This window comes from Struthio camelus, chromosome 6, assembly GCF_040807025.1.
Source record: "Struthio camelus isolate bStrCam1 chromosome 6, bStrCam1.hap1, whole genome shotgun sequence".
Classification (NCBI taxonomy): Eukaryota; Metazoa; Chordata; class Aves; order Struthioniformes; family Struthionidae; genus Struthio; species Struthio camelus.
In genome coordinates, this window is record NC_090947.1 from 1,366,170 (window position 1) to 1,380,606 (window position 14,437).

Consider the following 14,437-nt stretch of genomic DNA (forward strand, 5'->3'; position numbering starts at 1 on the left):
CTACATCGTGGAGACGGCACAGGCTCCTGGACCCTGCCTTTCATCCCTTCTCTCTCCTAGCCCCTGCTAAGACCCCAGAGTCACTGATGCAAAGCATCCAAAATAGCCGGATCAGGATGATCTTCCCCAAAGCTATGAGATTTCAGGAGCTTAATCATTTTGCCTGCTAGCTTTCAGCATTTCAGCTTTCCAAGCTTTCTCCATGCTGCAGGGTACAGATGCTTTCAGAAAATGGCCGTGGGGCTGGGCCTGTAGAGAATGTCTTCTGGACTGCTGAGAGGCCAGCAGCATCTTCACAAAGAAGAGTTTCATTTCAGAGATACTGCAAAGTCTCATTTCCGCAGCTCCCAAAAATATTGACTTCACGTTATCAATACAATAAATGCCTTTAAATAGTGAGTCATTTCAATACTTGACCAAAAACAGAGAATCACAGAGAGATTCAGGCTGCAAGGCATCTCTAGAGGTCCCCCGTTCCACCCCTGCCCCAAGCAGGGTAACTTCAGAGCCAGATTAGGTTGCCTGAGGCTTTGCCCAGTTGAAATTATTTCACCCTGAAAACTCAAACCTTCTTCCCACATCCCTCAGGTCTTTGCCTGTAGGTTGGGGGAGAGGTCTCTTGCAGGAAGTCCCAAATATGAGGACTGCTGCAGCAAAAGTGATTCTCCTGAAGACATAAAAAATAGAGACGCGTTTATGTTTAGCTATTCAGACCTGCCTGTTGCACCCCGCCTTTCTGGAAATTCAGACAGACCAGCTCAGGGGAGACACATGACTTCCCGAGATGAAGAGATGCGGATGGCATAATTACTATGTGCATCTCTCGCATTTTATTCTGTCCCAGAACCATGCTACGTTTCAGTCTTCAGAGCTCTGCTCCCGCAAGTGGAAAAGACTCGGCAACGGCACTAGATGGCAACCCTGCATCACAGACCGGCTCTGCAGAGCCCTGCTCCTCCCCAGACAGGGCCAAGACTGGACCAAGCAGCACCTCCTGCTTTCCGGGCTTCTCTCCATCAAAGGAGCCACACTCCTCACCAGGGGCCAAACGTTAATTTTCTTTTTCCTGGCATTTACAGAGACGATGGCGGGTCATGCCTCCCTTGCTCCCCGAGATGTAAATGAGTTTCTTCTTAAGTAGAGACCATCATTTGCACTTTTCCTGCCAGTGTGATGCTTCTTACTGATGTCTGTAATGCCTGTGGATGCACTGGCCATGGCGGGGCAGCCAGGCCAGCCTTGGGGATGAGAAAGGGAAAGGTAACAGGTCATGTGGAAGGAAAAGACAGACAAGAAGGGCACAGAAGCTGGCAGGATCGATGTAAGAACTGAAACCCAGATGCCTGGCATACACCTACCATTTCAAAAAAAAAGTCCCCAGCTCTCCAGCCGGGGAAGCTGTTTCCTGTCCTGCTGGAGCCCCTTTCAGCAAAGGAGAAAGCCCTTTCCCAGGAGGCAACATGTGCTGAGGCACAGGGACATGCCAGCTCCAACTGAAAGAGCTGGCTGGATGCCTGCAGTCTTGGGAAGCGCCTGCCCTGCCAGGAGCTGGACCCCAGGGCCTGTGACACGCATATATACCACAACAGTGCCCAGCCGAACAGCCAGCCAGCTTGGGGGTCTTAAGGAGGAGGGAAAAACTGCCCGCCAGTATCACACTTTCTGTAGGAACTGCCCCAAAGAGTCTGGCCAAAAGGTGCATCTCTGAATATCTGCACTTTTATACCCCATGGAAGTAGGCAAACCAGATGTGTTGTATACAAATGTCACCGCAGAGCTCTCATAGCTTGCTGCAAGTGTATAAAGGAGACGTTTACATGCTAAGTGCCATGTAAGACCACTCCCGCTTCGCCTCACCCCCAGAACCCTTCTCTGCGCCTTGCACCGTGGGAATTCACCTGAGCAACGTGATCTGCACCCAGACTTGTGCATGTCCTCTGGTGACCACACTCCCCATTTATGCAGGACCACCATAACTGCCTTCCTGCCACACCGTGACTCTCTGATACCTCCCAGCACCTTTTCTGCTGCTCAGAGGGACTTCTGGGCTCTGGGGAAGGATGCATTTTCCCCACATCCCTTTGCAGACTGGACTTTAATTTGCCCGTACAAATAAATAGCTGAAGCACTGCTGTTTGGTAAAGGAGGAGCATGAGCCAGAGCCTTGAAGTGTTACCCTGACATATTCAAAAATGTTAAGTCCTTACATTTCTCCTTTCAGAAGCACAACAGGCTGTGCTGTCTCTGCAACACCTTTGAGGTGGCTGTGCAACCAGCAGGCTTAACATCCAGCGTTGGCCTGCAGCAAACATCTCGACCAGCAAATCTACCAGCTTCTTAACATTACCTGAGTAGGGTGGGAAGGGACCGAGCGGCCACACACCATCGCTCAGCAGTGTGGAGCTGATCCATCCTGGGCTTCCCAGCAGCAGGCCCCGACCTGTGCCGGGGAGGGATTTTGCCATTGTCAGGCCTGGAGTTCCCTGGGCCATCCTGGCAGGCCAGGAGCTCCCAAGGGGTTGTAGGTCTTCACTACCTCCTTACCCTTGGAGCCGGTTCCCTGTGCAGAGCAACTCGGAGGCACATTTGGTGGTGTTAGGAAGTTTGCGGTGTGGCTGGCCCAGCAGCTCTTGCCCTGGGGAAAAAAAAAGAGGCATGACAGTCAGGCTTTGTTGCGGTCAAGCTGGTGTCACTGAAAGCGTCCACTAAATAAAATGCTGCTATGCAATGCAAGGCACTCTGCTGCCCAGCAGCAAACCCCTCCAGATCCTGGAAGGACAACATACCAAAAACAGAGATGCATGCCCAGGATGCAAGCGGATCCAGCTTACAGAGCAGGTAAGAGGGGCAGAGCCCACGTTTGCACAAGGCGGGAGGTTTCAAGGAGATGATAGCCTAAAAAATTTTAACACCGAGGACACAGGAATCAGGCTGTGTGCTGGGACACGCTACTCTGTTGGTGCCTCTGGGCAGCCACTGTTTAGCTGAGAAGACAGGAGTGCTTTTGTCTCTGCTGTCTTGGAGCGCACCTGGGCAAGGCAGGCTTTGCCTGCAGGCACTGGAAGAGGGGGGACATGTCTCACCTTGGCACTGGGCTGTCCCAGCATCCATAGGGGCAGAAAGGGGGGCATGCCCAGAGGGGCTGAGAGCGAGCTTAAAATGCCTCCCATGACCGCTGTCATCATTTGTGGGAGGAAATACCCACAGCCTGCTGCTAGTCAGCCGGGATTGGCAAAAGTGCATGTGCGCACTGCAAAAATGCCTTTCATCTGTTTGCTCCATCATGGCAGTTTCAATCACTGATGAAGAGGATCCGATCACTAAACCGATTGCAGAGACTAGCAGATGCTGCTCAGAGAGGGGCAGAAGGGCAGGGAAGGGGCAGCAGCCTGTCTAAGGACCATGTTATTGAAACCCTCTTGACCATGGTGACCTGGAGTTCCCTGCCCCATCATGGCTTGGTACTGAGATCTCGGAGGATGTGACAGTCCCTCTCAAAATGAGAGGCAGCTGTTTCACTCCCTGCACCGCTTCCCCAGAGAGTTGGACCACCCTGGGACAGGCACAGAGAGGTGGGGGCCTCCGGTTCCCACGCTCACCAGGCCCCAGGCCCAAGCTCCCGGCCCTGGCTTTGGGGTGCCCCTGCTCGGTGCCCAGCCCAAGGCCATCTGCAGTTCTGTGTTCCCATGAGTGAGTTTTGCGTCCACATGCTGGAGGGTTTGAACTCTCCAGAGAAAGATGAGCTGTTAGCCATTCCCAGCTTTACTGGAAGAAATCACAACTGCAGCTCTCCCAGATATGTGCTTCCACAATTAAACTCCTGATGTCCAACAGAGAGACACCCCAGACACTTGTAACCAGTTAACTCTCTCAAATTTAACACTATACCATCAGGTTCAAATCAAGCAGGTTAATATAAAATTACCAGGTTCGTTTGAAACAATCCACCTATGAGCACCATCTAATAATCTGTGGAAAGGGCCCATCTACTTAACAGTGGTTGAGACTGCAAGTTGTACCAGTCACTGGCCACTCTTGAACACTTATGGGGGAATGGCAAATAGGGCAAGTCGAAAAGACACACATAGCACTAAGAAATCTCTGCTAATTATTCACTCCCCTCCACAACCAGCAGCATAACTGACAATATTAGAAATAAGCAGAGTATTCAAGAATGTCCATTTGCAGAAGTACATTGCGCGTGTTTCCTCGTGCACTGGTTAAGTTAATATTTTTAAATAGCTTTTAAGAAAAGCCCAACTTTTGGGGATGTTGAACAAGCAGAAACAGATGGAAAACCACTTTTTAAACCAGACAGCAGTCACGAGCATCAAATACACACACTCTGCAGTTATTACGGGGTTTGCCCCACACCTTCTTAGGGAAGCAAACTGAAACCTCATGCCACAAGTCTCTGTTGCTGCTAGTCTCACAGCCTCGAGCAGAAACAACTCAGGCCTGAAAAATTTATGATTTTCAAGTCACTGTTGCTATTTTGCTTTAGTTTTTGAGGCCTTCAGCATGTCTGTGGGTTGCACTTTCAAACCTGGCTCAAAGGACCCCTGGTAATGTATAGCTGCTTGACACCTTGCAGCAAGAGGCTCGACTTTGAGTGTCCTGAGCCTGGGGGTCTAATTGATGGGGCTCCATCGTCTATGTCCCTGCCTTGCACGCCAACAGGTCGTATAATAATAACAGACAGGCAGAGCTGCTCAGCTCACAGTAAAACCAGACAATTCATAGCTTTTCAAGCGACTGAAAGTGCTGAGTTTCATGTAGGAGTAATCAGAAGCTCACGTGGCTCATGGCCTGCCGTGTGCGGGCAAAGCCTGCTCCCCTGCAAATCCCAGCAGCTTCACCAACCAGAGAGAGGCCGAATGCTGGTACATTATTTATTATTCCTCCTGCTAAAAGCTTTATTCACTCAACCAGAGAGATGCAGCAGTACCCTGTAATTCAGGCAGCCGTGCTTGCGGCCAGCGCATAGGCTGACAGGGCTTTTGCAAACTAATGCCAAATCATAGCAGCTGGGATGTACAAGGACCTGGCCATAATTTGGTCATTAGTATCACAAACAAGGGCTCTGTTTGAAAGTCTCAGTTTCAATAGACACTACCCAGCATCTCAGATCTTTTACAGAAAGCTGTGGTGGTCAGGATGGCTCTGGTCCTTCCCAGCCCAGTGCAGCAGGGCTTTTCTGGAGATGCTCAAAGGCAACACTAGTGCTTGACCACCAGCTGCCCTAACCAGCAGGTCCAGTGCCAAAGTTAGGGGCTGTCCAAATCAAAGACACGCACTGCCTGTCGTAGGGTCCTGAACATCACTGAGCCCTTTGAGGAACGCTGTGAGATGATGAGGTGAGACGAGGCTCTTGCGCGCTGCATCACACCCTCCTAGGACAGCTCTTTCCGTGCAAGCTGACAACAAAGAGCGTTGTATAGCTGTGTATTCTCCGCTAAGAAGTGCAAAGCTTTCTGGGTGCCACAGGCCAGATTTCTCTCCCCAGGCTTGCCTTGCAAATTATGGCTTTCCTGAGCCCTTGCGATATCAGAGGAAGGAGGAAATCAGATACTTCACCAGAGTGCCTGAGCTCCCCTGGGTGTCTGGGAAGCAGATGTCCCATGTAGCACTTAGCAGGAGCATACCAGGAGGCTTTGTTGGGATGGAGGCGGCCATAAAGTGGGCAGCACAGACTGGGGAGGGCACAGAGTAACTAAAAAAAGTGGGAACGGCCGTAAGGGACCCATGGTGCCCAGCAGACACTTTGATAGAGCAATTCACTTGACCAGGCAGAAGGGACGGGGACACACTCCAGCTACTGCCACACGACACAAAGGCTTCTCCCGCAGGGATGGTGCCAACAGCCCCTCGGATTCAAATCACGTCTCCAAGGGGATAGAGACTTCCCTCCGAACCTGCCATCTGAAGTCTGGTGCCTGTCTCACCTGGAGGGGCAGTAGCCTCCTTGGACACAGATGTAGATCTAGGTGAGTCCCTGCAGGACCATGTGCTGGGACATGCACACAGGCTTTTCAGAGGCACCCAACACTGATGCCAGAGTTTCTCCACTCTGTGCAGGGAGGCCTTGGAGCATGTCAGGCAACAGGGCTTGCGGGCTGAAAGGTGTCAAGTTAGGCAATCCTGCTGAGCAAACCGCTTCAAGAAATGTTCCCAGGAGACGGCTGGAGCATCCCCGGAAGCTCAGGGGAACGACGACTGCCCAGTGCCCCTCATTAAAAATCAGGATATCGGCAGCTTCACCCAGACAGTCACATGGAACATGGGCTCAGCGATGTGCTAGCTCAGCACGAGAGGAGCCGGCCTTCCTCCTCCTAGGGGGTTTCCCAATGCAGCCAATCAGCTGGGCTCTCACCACATTTAGGAGAATCAGGATTTTGCTTTTAGGCCTCTTTATTGATCCTGGCCACTTCTTGGCCTCCAGTCAGATTAAAAGAGCCATCACTCCTGCAGGGAGGGACACTGGGGCCTCTCCCTGAGCCTGATGAGCAGGGCTGAGGCTGGATGTTTCCCCAGTGCCTAACACTGGCACGTCCCTGGCAGCTTGGGCTGAGGGATGGAGACTTACTGCTGCATCCGTGAAAGAGGAAGGGACCCTGTGGATGGGCATCACAGCCCAAATACCTTAACAACAGTGTCCTCCTAGTACCCAGAGGGTCTGGTGAGCAGCAATGTTTCCTAAACGGGCATGGCACCGTTGGGCCAGCAGACCAGGACCCTGCAATCACTTGAATTTTCAGGAAACCTTCACCTTGTGCAGGGAAATCGGAATAACAGGTTTATTCCTTCGTGGCAGGGGAGGATGAGTCATCCTGAAGTGTCTGCCCTTGAAATGGAGCCAAGGCATAAAAGCTTTTACTGAACCCAGATGCAAAGCAGCCATCAATAGGATATCAGATCTTGGAGGTTCATTGCCTGAGTGCTTCTCCAGGATTAACCCCTTCCTGGGAGATACCAGCTGGCTCTCCAGGAAGGCATTGCTATCACTCATGGACCTTCCTCCTTCAGTCACCATGTGAAAATGAAAAAATCCTAAACCCCATCACCGTCCCCAGAAATTACCACACCTGGACAAATTAGGGAGCAGAGCCATAGTCAGGAGTTGAGCTTCCGCATTCCCATCAGGGGGATGAAGAAGAAATTCCGGCTTGCTGCCACGTGGTCTACAGGCTCCCATCCTCTGAGCTTCCTTTACTCCTGAGGGCAAGGTTTTGCCTTCACAGATCTCCCTGCTCCTATCCCTGAGCCCATGTGAAACCCCTCAGACACTGGGTTTCCCACGAATGCAAAGCGCTGCTCGGTGTGCCCGTGCGAACAGGCATAGCTCGCAGCCCTGGCTGTGCCCACAGCAAGGCACTCCACCTCTGCTCACAGCATAGCTTGTGGCCCACATAGACTTCAACGGGGGAAATGCACCTGCAAGGTGACCAAAAGCACTTCTGCAATGCTGGATGTTTGGCAAAGGGAAGAAGCCACATAAAAATAAAGTGGAAAATTCAGAGCGCTCCATTGTGCCATTTCCTAAGAAAAATATTGGCTCCTACATTCCCAAGTGCCTTTTTCATTTAGAAAATCACCAACTGTCCAAAGCTCCCGTAAATCCTTTAACACAGGAGTAAGTAAACTAAACACCAGACTTCGTGCTGAGCCAAACCAAATATTTCATTGAATCCAGAGTGAGAAATTGTCATTCTTTCTTTTCCCAGGGCGCAAGCCAACCAAACAACCAATTTTCATTGCGTTCAGCTCCAAGGGAAGTCCTTGCAGGAAAACTGTGGGTCTACCTGAGAGAGAAATCTTGTTGGATGCATTCGCCTCCCAGTGCTGAGCACAGGACTGCTGAGAGCATCTTCTGCTCACGTCTCCATCCCTTCAGCCCTCCCTTTCCACCACAGCAAAATGTGGGCCGGCTAAGTGCACGTGTAGGAGGGAGGGAATCTCCCCGGAGAGTCCCCAGTCCTCAAGGCGTCCCTTCCCTGCTACCGTCCGCCCTAGCATGGGAAGCATGATGAGAGATCGCAGGACACCTTGCTGGCAGGCTGTTGATGATGCCCAGCACTGGGTCTGCTCTCTCCCAGTGAGGCACAACTGACATCAGGCTTGGCCACCTCCCAGTAGCATTTGGGGAGGGCTGCCAGGCCACTGGGCCCAGCCTGGATGGTGGGGAAGCAGTTTGCAGGCTCATCAGAGGCAGGCGTCCTGGGCACCACTGGTCAAAGGACACCTCTGCATTGACTGGTGTGGTGAGTCTTAACAAGTTACCCCCAAAAGTCAGGGGAATTTACCCACTGGGTTTATGAGTAGGAAGGGACTGGAGAGGGCCAGACTCGGGGAGCAGCATCTAGAGAGCTGCGCAAAGCGCCTGGCTGAGCCAACGGGGAGGGGACTCCTTTGCAGAATACGTGTTTAATTCATCGGTCCAATTAGCAGAGTGAAGCATCGTTTCCGGCAGAGAGACAAGGCCAAGAGGAAACAATCCCATTAATGCACTCCTCGCAGGGCGGCCGCCGGACTGGAGCATGCCAGCAGCCAGGGCTGTGCCGAGCATCCGTCAGCAGCCTGACTCACGCCTCCAGCCTGTCAATGCAGGGATTTCAGAGAAGTGTCCCCTTCCTGCATGGCAGGAGCCAGGACACAGAGGGCAGCTTGGCCTGGGGTGGCAGCCGGGGAGATGCTGCTATGTTCATTCATTCCCACCTACTGACGCTGTCTGCGGAGAGGGCCCCAATCTGGTGCAGAGACACTGTGCCGTTAAACGTGCAGAGATGTCGCAGTGCACTAGGCCTTACTAAGCAATGGCCCAGCATACCCCCATAACTTCCCTGGAGCAGGCACATGAACCAGGGTAGCTCACACAAGCCCACACCCTCTCGGGGCCATTGCCAAGAAGAGGGAAATGAGCCGGGGACATTTGCACCTGCTGTGATTTTACACACTCGACACAGACCTGTGCTTGAGACGCCCGTTGACCTGATGCGTTTGCCCACAGAGCCCTTACAGAGCCCTGAGGCACCCAGAGGTGCACTCCTCTCTCAGCCCAGGTAGCGCAGGGGGGCAAGCGTTGCTAGACCTAGCATGGCGGTGTTTGGCACTGATTTAGGTGCCCACACTGGATTGCCTTCATTTGAGACACAGAGCTACACCTTCTTGGCCATCACTTAAAAACAGGCTCGGGTACGAGTTCCCCATTACATCCTCCTGGAGGCTGTGATGGAAACATTCCTAGAAAGGACTGGATTGTAGGGATTTTGGGGGCCTTCCTAACCCCTCCCTGCCCATGGGGATCTCCATCCCTGGGCAGTGCCAGGCCATTTGTTGACAGCCAGAGCTGGTCTGCACTAGGAGCCGCTATCCAACCCCTCCATCCTCAGGGACCCCTGTCTGCTTCTCCCCTCCCCCTCACACACACCAGACCCTCGTGCAGAGTAGCATCTGGTGTGCCTCCCACTGGGACCAGCCAGTACCTACCTCCTGCATCCCTCCCCCAGGAAGCAAGCGTGGCAGAGGGGACTCTCCTTGACTGCCAGCTCCGCAGGACCTGGAGATGGTCTCTGATCACCTGGGGATGGAGAACGTGCACCCTCCAGGGCCTGATGTTGGCTGCAAACCTGGAAAGACCAGGACACCTGCCCTTCGCCTCTTGTCTGCCAGACCCCAACTTCACTCCATGTCCTTGGGACCGCAGGTTGGCAGATGTGGGAGTCCCTGGGGGCATCACAGCCCAGATCTACCCCTCTATGTGGACATGCTATGCCCCACAGTGGCCAGGGCTGTGGGGAAGATGCCCTGTGATGCCAGGACTCTGCGCCATTCCCGGGGGGACATGCAGCATCCGCACAAGGGTGGGGACGCTCTGCAGCAAAACAGCTGCTGGAGGAGATTGCACAGGGCTGAGCAGCTATGGGAAGCATTGCACGGCCTCAAGGATCCCTGCAGCTCCCCTCACCCCCCACCATGGGACAGGTCAGCAAAGCCTTATCCAGACCCTCATGAGGGTCTGGACAGCGAATGCTGCCAAGCTGCCCCAGGTGGTGATGCCCAAATAAGCACATCACTCTGTACCTGGCTCCCGGTGCTAGGGAGAGGGGACCAGCTCTGGTGGAGAATGGACAGCCCCCATGGTGCAGGGCACCTCTGTGCTCCCTCTGGAGCATGCACTGAAAAGCCAACCGAATTTGGGAAGAAGGACAGAGAGGCCCCAGGGATGGGAAATGTGCTGCCAGGAGATAATTTGCTCAACCATGAAGGAAGCTTGGAGAGGTGTACTCCAAACAAAGGCAGGCCTGGGCCCCTTTCCTCCCTCCTCACTGAGGTCAGGGTTGCGTTCACCCTGGCTGGGAGTGATTTGGAGACCAGCACACCCAGCCCCGGGGCTCAGAAACAACCACCAAAATGGCACGTTGCAAGAGTGTCCTGCCAGGGACCCCTCTCCCTTAAGCCAGGGGGGTCCTGGGGGAGACTCGCACCAGAAAGCCACCACCCAAAAGCCAGCGCACAGTGCTTCGCTTGCCTGCCCAGGACCTCTGCCACCCCCCAACCTCACTCATCACGGGACCCCTGTCTCTCCCACGTATGCTTCTCCCTGCAGCAGCAGGCAGGGGGACTTTGCACATGCTTCCCCAGACCCGCCAGGCCTGGGAACCCTGTCTTTTCCTCCAGGGACAAAGAGACAGCACTTTGCACCTTGTTTCCTTAGAGGCCAACCCTTGCCAAGCAAAGCAGCAACTCAGGGTGGGAGTCAGGGACAGAAAACTCTCAGCAGTCCCCGTCTTGCAAAGCCACACGCTCAGGGAGGGGCTGTAGCGCAGCAGTGCGGTCAAGTCTCCTTTTGGGCTGGGGGCAAGAGAAACCTCACCACTTTGAGAAACTGCCCAGGATTTTAGAGAGAGATGGAACTAGCTTCTGAAGCAACTCGTCGCAGTGGCAGCTGCTTCTGCCTCTGACTCATGAGCTGTTTCCCGATGCTGTGCAGGACTGATGCTGCACAGGGAGCTGAGCGCCGGAGGGAAAACACGGTCTGCATCCACCCTCTTCCTGAAGTCCCTCAGCAGGGCGCAACCCCACACTGGAGACATGTTCTGCCGCTCGCAGACATTTTCATGCTGTGAAGTGACCCCAGCCCCCAGTGACAGCTCCTGCCCAGCCTGGGCGGACCAGTGCGCATCTTCAGTGGGTGTGATGGCAGGAACAGCACCGACCCATCCAACACCAGACCTGCCTCTCAGCACATGTGGGAGCTGGGGAAGGGGACACGCTGGGCAGATGGAGCCCACTGAGAGTCCGACGAAGAGAACAAAGCCCTGGGGAAGGAAAAATCCTACCTGTCCCACAGACGGATGGCTGGATGGACGGAGCGACAGACGCCCAGGCTCCGAAGAGGTGGGGAGGGATCGGGGCTGGTCCAGGCAGGGGAAGGTTCCTCTGGGAGGGGGGAGAGGGGTGAGCGAGGAAAGAGCGGGGAGAGTTTGGGGAAGGGGCAGGGGAGGGGAGGGGGACGCGTCTCCTCCGCGCAGCAGGGCTTGCTCCGAATGAGCCAGCAGCCAGAGGCGAGCTGATGCTCCCTGCCCTGGATCCCGCAGGCCCTGCCCACCCCGCCGTGCAGAGCCCACCCCATCCTCCAGCCTTTCCCATCCCGCCGTGCAGGGCACAGCCACAACCTGCTGCGCTGGAGCCAACACACGGCCCCAAGCTGGAGCCAATCCCCAGCAGCCAGGGTGCCCCGCAGGGACAGCGACTGGCAGCCGAACGGGGGCCCAGGGCCAGCAGCTGGGCAGAGACCCCAGGGAAGCAGGCGGGACCGCAGGGATGCTCGCCCTGTCTGAGCTGTGCAGCGGGAATCAGGGGTGCCCTATGCGGGGAGCACCCTGTCCTCTTTGCACAAAATCATCTGCCCACGCTGGCCCTGCTTTGCTGGGTGCTATTGCAGGCCGGGGCGGGGCGGGGGGGGGGGAAGTCCAGCCTGCGACAGGGGGCTGGTAGCGGCAGTGTGATTGTGGCAAGGCTGGGCAGCAGAGTGACCCCACCCTTGCTGCACCCTGGCATCTGGATGTTAGCAAAATCCTGCGGTGCAGGGCTGGGAGGCAGCAGGAACCAAGTTTGCTCTTCAGCCACGAGCAGCGAGGATGACCGAGGCGATACAGATGCCTGCATTGCACTTTATACTAAAGATTCCTGGGACGGGGTTTGAAGAGAAGGCCAAAAGCCCTGGGCCATCCGCAGTGCTGCTCCACAGGCAGAGAGCGCATGGTGGGGAGTCCCAGGTGAGACCATTCAGGGCAATTAAGGCCAATCAGCACCCTCAGAGCCCTGACAATCCCCCTCCCACCACAGGGTATCCTTCCACCCTGCAGAGACGTGAGTCCAGCAGGGAACTGCTACCAAGGGGTTTGGTTGCTGTGGGGTGCTAGGGGGCCCAGAAACGGTAAAAAGATGGGAGAGGAATAGGAGCAGCAGGTGACAGGGCTGGAGACCAGGCACACCTTCACCATAGATCAGGGCAGGACTGGGTACCCAGAGCTGAGCCTAAATGGGGCCCCTGGGCCCATGGGCAGGGGGGTATATGGATGAGGGCCTCAGGTGAGGCTACTCAAGATATTTAAGGCTTATTAGTGCTCCCAGGGCCCCGACACGTTCCTGGCTGATGAAAGCAGTGCACGGCAGGCTCCTGTTCTGATCTGCCCTGTCACACTCATGCCAGGGACACGTGCCCTCAAGTGGTCTTGCTCCTAGGTCCTGCTGGTGTCCCCAAGGCACGTGAGCAAGAGGCTTCAGCCATTCTTCTGGCAATTTAGTGACCCAGAGATGGGCGTGCATCTGCTGACCCAACACAGCCCAAAGGAGGGACGTAGCTGGTGTGGGGAGTAACGCACCTGCTGCAGATACACAGTGCAGAGGTGGCTGGGTCTCGTCTTGCCCCCGACCAGCACCTGGCCAGGAAGGGGTTAAGCACCTGCATGGGAGGGGTCTGCCAGTCCCCCTGGAGCCGGCTCCTTCTGCAGCAACAAAAACGGTCCCAGCAGCTATCTGCAAGCCTGGGGGCAGGAGGGGCTTTCCCCAGCTGGCTCTGCTCCGCTCTAGCCACGCTCCCCTGCGTCACGCTTGTGGGCTTCCCAACTGGAAGGGAAAGCATCCAGATTTGAAACCATCCATCTGGGGTAGCAGTAAGGCCAGAAGGAAAATGCAGTGTTGCAGCGAACATCGGTGCTTGCAGAGCTCAGTTAAAAATTGCATTACCTCCCGCTCCGAGCCAGGAAAGCCATGCCGGTGGTATATCTGGAACGGCTCACCGGTAAAGCCAGTGCCTCTCGCTGCTATGTTTGTGATGAAGGGCTGACAGCTGTCAGCTGTGAGTGTCTTGCCCAGCGCTAGCAGGCTGCTTACGCTGTCCCTCCTCTGTGTGTGGCTGCGCTTTGCCTGGAGGTGTTTCAGGGAGAAAATCTCCTTTCCCTGCTCCTTCCGTGTCAGCCCAGACTTGCCGGAGCCGTGAGCAAGTGGGAGCTCCGCTGTCCTCCGTGTCCATCTCCTCTGCTGATTTCTCCGCTGTGTCCACAGACTGCGTTTGCTCAGGCTCCGGGAGAGCAGCGCAGAGCTCTAAAGTGAATTTGTGGCTTGGGGATTTCGGAGGCGATGCAGCCTGAGGAGCAGCCCTTTCCATGCTCCTGGAGCAGCCCACCTGGTGCCCTCGTGATCTTTTTGCAGACACTGGGGTCCCTATGTCTCCTGAGGCATCAGGTTTGGCCCGGGCCAGCCCCAGGGGCGAGAGCACAGGGTTTCCTGCTAGGTCTGCAGAGTTGGTACCTGCATGAGGCTCTGTCTTGTATGGTGCAGGTGGGATGCTGGGCTTGCTTGTCCCTAGCTGCGTTCTTTACTTTTCTGCATCCCTTTAATCTCATCCTGGACCGTTTCCTTTCGCAGGCTGCTGCTGCGGCAGGTAGGGAACATTCAAATGAAAGCACACAACGGTCCACCAAGGCCTTTCTTGAAACAATAAGGAGAAAATGCAAATTTCTTGGTAAAGCCCGTTCGCACCCCACTCCATCTGAGATGCTCCCCAAGCAGATATGTAGCGACATGGCAGAGCTAGAGCTTCAACCAGAGGAAAGACAGGATGCACGTGTGGACCACTGCTCCTCAGTGGAAATCCCTCGGGAGAAAATCACTTTGCCAGGGAGGCAGCTTCTACAGAAGAGACCTAGGATGTCCCGCACGTAAATAACACATCCTTATTATTTGTTTGATACCTCCATGGGGCCTGGCCATCTTGGTTGTGCGGCCTGGGCATCGGGAGCAGGGGGAGGTGATGCACAGCCCTGGGTGGGGGGTTGCTTGCAGAGACGCCATAGCAGTCTCCAGATGTTGAATCCTGCTCCTGGCTTCCAGCCAGGCCCAGGGGAGTATAAATATTTAAGCGGAGTAGCTG

The 14,437-nt window shown here is 54.9% G+C and overlaps 1 protein-coding gene across 8 annotated transcripts in view; it reads right to left on the reverse strand.

Moving 5' to 3' along the window:
- The window catches only part of PCBP3 (poly(rC) binding protein 3), a 92,212-nt gene extending 80,610 nt beyond the window's left edge, over positions 1 to 11,602 (reverse strand). For 6 of the 8 annotated variants that reach the window (XM_068949579.1, XM_068949578.1, XM_068949576.1 and 3 more), the window contains exons 1-2: positions 11,340 to 11,586; positions 2,545 to 2,635 (exon numbers count right to left, since the gene is read on the reverse strand). The gene's annotated coding sequence lies outside the window, so the exon portion shown is untranslated. Of the gene's footprint in view, positions 1 to 2,347; positions 2,441 to 2,544; positions 2,636 to 11,339 lie in introns of all 8 variants that reach the window. The other 2 variants (XM_068949577.1, XM_068949573.1) reach the window with 2 other exon arrangements.
- Positions 11,603 to 14,437: the final 2,835 nt, after the last annotated feature.